Genomic DNA, 6438 nt, shown 5'->3' on the forward strand with positions numbered 1-6438 from the left:
TGCATGCTATCGCTTTGGATTTCTAGCAAACACAGATGATTCACTTAGTTCACAGAAAGAACCGCGGAGCAGTGTCCCAAAAGATTATTTAAATGGAGTTTTGGAAGTGGATTTGGGGTTACCGTGGGTAGCGTGCATGCTCAGGTCTGACTTTGGTTTGGGGCTTTGAGGGTGGGGTTTTTTCTTAACCACCTGCGTGTTACCGGCCTTCTTTACTATATAATGACTGTAATTTCTAACAGATTGGTTTTCTGACAGTCATCAGTAAGAAGAATTATCCCCAGTTTACATTGTGGTAACTGAACCTGGGGACAAATTAAACAGCTGGCTTGAGTGCGATCTGTGTTCCCCAAGTCCTCCTTCCATCTTTCCAAGCACTCTTGGCAATCTGGCGGGTTGTCAAGGCCCCTCAAATTGCGTGGACTCAAGGGCGAGCTGAAGTGCTGGAAACTCACAGGCTCCAGTCTGGTAGCCTGGTGCAGCAAAGCACATGCTTAAAATGATGCTTTTACTGAACTGCTTGTTTTGCAGTCACTTTTAATTTAAGTTTAGACAGTGCTGAATGCTTAATTAAAAAAAAAGTGCTTTTGGTAGACAAGAGTGTAATGCCCAAGCTACACTGCAGTTACAATACGTAGGCGTTTGGGGATTATGTTATATATAAATGAAACGATTGTTTCTTTTTAACTCCCATTTAAATATAGTTCAAGTTATGGAATATTTAGTAGAACAGAATAAGCTGTTGCTTGCCAGCTTTTTCATACCAGTGGTTACCAGATGCTTCTGTATTTATAACCTCACCATCTGTTCCAGGGTGGAGTTTGGGGGTAGTCTAGGTATTTGGATGTGTCTTCTTTCTTGGGTATCTCTGGAAAACTTCAAAGCATCTGTTTTGAGATGAAGGGGAAGCATGGTTAGCTGTAACACTCAAGGAATTCCAGGGAATTTTACAGAAATGCAGCAGATTCCTTAGTGTAGAAGGGCGCGGAAGGAAGAGGAAGGAGCCTTAAGCAAAGAGGCAGCGCTGGTATTTTGGGCCGTTACTCAGTCATCGCCAAGATCCACTCAGAGTTTTGCTTGGCTGTCACCAGACTGGGTTGCTGCTTCCTGCTTTGGAGCGTGTCTTTCTTAATAGTCACTGAAATTTCCAGGAGTATTGCAATGTGGAATTCTCTTAAGGGGAGGGTTTTTTATTATTTCTGTAGATAAATTTTAGTTAGGTCAGTTTTAGATAATTTTTTTGATGCTGGGTGACTCATCTTTTTTTTTCTTTTTAGGATGACGGAGCTAAGTCTAGCTAAAAAGAGAAACATAGCACATTCAGACACGTTTGCTCGCCCTACTGTATACCCTGCAAGGGCCCAGGTGAGGATGGGAGAGCAATGACGCTCTGTGGGACTGAGAAAGTAGCTCGGTTGGTGATTTAGCTCCTTTTGCCACAAAGCCACCCCACCCATGCAGTGGCTTCCATGCAATCTCTCTCTGTTCTCAGGGTGCCACCGTCGTGAAGACTGCCAGTGGTAACGCCTTGCTGTTGCTGTACCTGGTTAGGCTTGATTCACACACACAAAACAGCTCTGCACGACTATAAGCATTTCATTTTTTAGGTAACTATAAAAAAATGCAAAGGAAGTGAGGGCTAGGTTCACAGAACTGGTGTGAGCGGTTATAGACACAAGGGGAAGAAAACCCGCTCCTCCACCAAAGCCAGGAGTGACTTGTCATACTGAAATTGGTTTGCTGGTGGTTTTGGGGATGGGGAAAACCACATTTTGGTCAACAAACTACTTGTCAAAAATACTCAGCCAGTGCGAGTAACAGCCTTCGGTTGCTAATGAGCTGGGAGATACTGGGGGAGGAGGGAAAGCTACATGTCTCTCTACCCATCCTTTGAGCCATCTGGTCTCTCACGGTTTATTTGTAGTCACTCTCCTCATCTCTCTTAACTTACTTTGTTGTTGCTGAAATATGAAAATTACCCTTTTGGGCATTGTGCTTCTTGTGAAGAAAATAAGATAGTGTGGTTATGCATGGTTTTATAAACAAAGCACAATGCAGTCATTTAATTAATTTATCTAGAATGCTTATTCTTAATCAAATGTGTGGCAGTGCAACTCGACATCCTCTTGAGTGTGATCCGTGATATTCCACCTTAAGCAAAACCTTCTACCCTGTTTCTTGCCTCATGATTTTGCTTTCAAGTAGCTTGGTAAATTAAGAAACACTAACTGTGCCTTCATTAGCAAGGGAACGGGCATTTCTTTCTCTCACCCCATTTTGCCACCAGGCAGTGTCCTCCGGCATCCCAGCATCTTGCCAAAAGCTTTCACTGCTTTTATAAACTTACTTTCTTCTGCCATCAGGATCTGGTTCCCCTGTGCAGGATGCTGATAGTTCATTGTATTTGCTCTTTGGATCCCAGCTGGGGCTGCACTGGGTCCAAACCCGAATTAGCATTTGGAGGGGAGAAGTCTTTACGTCTGTGTGTCCATTCTTACGCTAACCTTTCCTTTCCCGAGTGTTTCATTGCATGCTCTAGCCCTTGCTCTGCTTTATGGCCAGCAGTAGGGTGTATTGTTACAATACTTCTTGTGCCCATGGGGTCTTCAAAGTGCTTTATTTAAACGTACCGAGATGCCTTCACCTACCACTGAAATGCAGCTATTTATGCTGCAAAGCCTGGCAGCTGCTCTAACAGCAGGAGCAGGACCAGGCCACTGCTTTTATGTCATCAAGTAAGGAGAAAAAAAGAATATCCATGTCCATTAAAAACTGCAGGGAGAATGTAAATTGTCAGAATGTTAATTACCTGCACTGGAATTTGGCCAGCGTTCCAGATTAACATTTCCTCTCTCATGAAGCATGCCGTGGGACACCTGATGGCCAAAAGCAGTCAGAGTCTCAGCAGGATTAAAAATTGAGCTTTGCTGTGTAGTTGTTCTATAGTGGCTGAGGGATGTGTATTATCTATTTAGCGCCTACCGCACCCTGGGGCTAAAATGTGACTGAATCCTATGAAATCTGATAGGAGTGTCTGAGGTTAAGAGTGCGGTCTAAAAGCATTCCATACAACTTGTAAAATCCACAGATGGTCCGGCCTTGGTACTGTCTCCCATGGAAGGGAGGAGAAAACGGTTAGAAAAGATTTACCAAAAGGACCGTCGCAGGGAAAAGATGAAAGTTCAGGGTCCTCCCTTTGGATTGTTGTTCTCTTGAGGAGCGACGGATGTTTTTCTGAGGTTTATTTCAGGCCATGGAAGCGTGCCATGGAAATGTGCATTATCTGGCTCTGAAACGCCTTAATACCTGCTTGAAATGACTCGATGTAATTTATAGCAGATTGGAGACACCAGTACGTTGGATGCGAGAAACACTTACAGGTAAGTGAGGTGAGGAAAAGGGAATTTGGTGTGGGTAAGGAAAATAGGTAACACGGGGACTGTTTCAAGTAGAGAAAAGGAGGACACAAAGGTGTGATGGCATTCAGGGTATTCCGTCGCAGCTGCCAACTGTAGAGCTACTTAAAAAGTAATATAAGGGAGGTTCCCAGCAGGAAATCATACAGAGGTGTCTAAATAAGATTTTCTGTGAGCAATGGGACTCATGAAGCCAGTTTTTCTTAGATTTTGTCTCTTCCCTATAGCCTCTGTCCACCACCATTTCTTCTGCCTCCTAGGGTGTGTGCCATCACAGGCCCTCACCCCCGTTTCCCTTTCCCACCACCCCCAAACCTCCCTCCTTCTTACTGTAAGCCCCCGGATCCCTCCTTATTGCTGCCTCCCTGGTAGACCCAGGCCCCCCCCGAATCCCAAACCTCCTGTGGCTTTTCAGGCTGCGGGCTGGAAATAACGCTGCTTGGATTAGCTGGCTGTGAGCCACGCGCAAGCTGGCTGGTGAGCAGGTTGAACAGAAGGGGCAAGATCCGAGCTGCTTTTTGGGTGTCTTTGCATTGCACCTGCATGCTTTCAAATATCAGGATCTAGTATTCTTAGACCTCTGCCCCTCTGGTCAGATTCAACTAAAAGTCGCCAAGGAGTTTCAAAGTCTTTAACAGGACCGGCGCTGCGCAAGTCCGTTGGTGCTGTGCGTTAAGGCTTGTTCCTTTGGGAAACCAGGCTGAGAAGCTGCTAGGAGTAAAAGGCTTCTCCTCGTTAGGAAAGGAGTCAGGCAACCATTCTGGGTAACTCATTTGCTTGTTTAAACTGTTATTCATCGTAGGTTATAGATTCTGCCCATTAGGATCCACCTCTGACATCAAAATTTTATGTGTGTTCTTGGATACTGTATATGAGAACACAAAAGCCCAAATAGCAGCAATGGTGGAAAACAAAGATATTTGCACATGGTAATTTTTCTGTTGGGATATCCTGAAGGCAGTTGAGCAGTAGATTTTTGGCTTGGTGGAAGGGAAACTGAAAACTCCCCTTGAATACTGATCTCCTGTTGCATTAGAATAAGAAGGGTAAGTACAGAGAGAAGGGCATTAAATCTGAAGCAGTCTTCATCAATATAACCTGTAATAGCCTTGATAGCGCTTTCTGAAAGAAAGGCTCGCCAGACTGGCTGCTGACCCTGAAAGCTTGTTTTCTTTTGGGAGTTGGGAGAAGAATTGTTCTCTCAAGTCCCGAAGTGCACGTTCTCCATTTGTATTTCTTCCTCAGCAAGGTCCTGAAGGGAATGGATTGTCTCCCCATTTCCTCGTGCAGAGCTCCAGGTAGAGTGCAATGGAATAGCGAAACCTCAAGCTGTGGTTGAGTGGGAGCAGATGCGTGTGCTAGGGCAATGTGGGTGTGTTCAATGATTCAAATCATAGAAAGTTTTGGGTTGGAAGGGACCCCTAGAGGCCATCCAGTCCAACCCCCCTGCAGGAGCAGGGACACCTTTAACCAGATCAGGTTGCTCACAGCCCCGTCCAACCTGGCCTGGAATGTTCCCAGGGATGGGGCCTCTACCACCTCACTGGGCAACCTGTGCTAGTGTTTCACCACCCATATTGTAAAGAATTTCTTCCTTAGATCCAATCTAAACCTACCCTGTTTTGGTTTAAAACCATTACCCCTTGTCCTGTCACAACTAGTCCTGCTAAAAATATTGTCCCTGTGTTTCCTATAGGCCCCCTTTAAGTACTGAAAGGCTGCAATCAGGTCTCCCCACAGCCTTCTCTTCTACAGGCTGAACCCCAATGTTAATTTTGTCTTTATACTGTGCAATGCAGCCATAGTCTATTTTTCTCCCCCCTTGAAAAATATGTTTCTTAGAGCCTTTGAACCTGCAGTACCTATTCCTGCCCTTCAGTACAGCACGTTCCCTGCTTGTGACATTGGATTTCATATTGTTTAGCAAAGGGTAGGCCTGTGCCTCCCGCCTTACCCCCCACCGTTTTTTCATCTCAGTATACAAGTTTCTCCGTGCATTCTTTACACATGTGTAAATGACTGTTAAAAAGTGCAGAGCGGTGGAAAAGTGGTTTCTCGCAGTTTTGAAGTGCTCATGTTTTATTAAGGCTGAGATTCCTGGCGCTTTGTGCCCAGAGACACACTAGTCGCCACCCTCTCCACTCCTAGAGATAAAACCCTGTTTCTTCCTGTGAAAATTCTCTAATCCCCCCCCAACTGTTAGTTTGTGTGCTTTGGGGTGGGATTTGATTCCCATAGATATGAATGCCTTTCATGAAGCCCCTAAAATATAAAAGCACAGTTAAAGTGCATAAAGCAATGAAGCAGAGTACCGAACCTGTTTGACTTGGCATTGTTGTGCGAAGATGCTGGCACCATTTCTTTCCTTTGTTTCCCCTTTATTTGCCCATTGCTTTTAATTTTCCCTTTGCTTCAATCACCATCCATTGCATGGCACCTTGCCTTTGTTTCCCCTTTATTTGCCCATTGCTTTTAATTTTCCCTTTGCTTCAATCACCATCCATTGCATGGCACCTTGCCTTTGTTTCCCCTTTATTTGCCCATTGCTTTTAATTTTCCCTTTGCTTCAATCACCATCCGTTGCATGGCACGTTTGGTGCTTGTTGCCCTGAATTTTACATAGCTGCCGTGACTTAATGACATTTAACCCCTGATGACATTTAACACCACTCTAGTATTTGAAAGTACTTTGTCCAGAATGCACCGTAATTTGTGCTTGTTAATGTAAACCCTCCAGGTTGGATCTTGATGTAATTTTGTAACAAATTGAAATCTGTAGTGGTATTTTAGTACCTGTAAGCAGGCTCTGCAGTCAGTGTCTGTGTGTCTTTAGATCAGCTTTCCACAATACAGTTGTTGTCATAACCCCTTTTGCCAGGATTCCCCTGACATCTCTCTGGGGGATCAGTGGCCACCTTCGCAGTCACTACGGTGGCTCGACCTGAGCTCCATGGGCCTCGCAGGGGTTTTGGGGGACAGGTGGGGAAAGAGAAGGCTGCCGTGGCTAGAGGGCTGCGACGCG

The sequence above is a fragment of the Egretta garzetta genome, unplaced genomic scaffold (genome assembly GCF_000687185.1).
Source record: "Egretta garzetta isolate BGI_Z169 unplaced genomic scaffold, ASM68718v1 scaffold325, whole genome shotgun sequence".
NCBI lineage: Eukaryota > Metazoa > Chordata > Aves > Pelecaniformes > Ardeidae > Egretta > Egretta garzetta.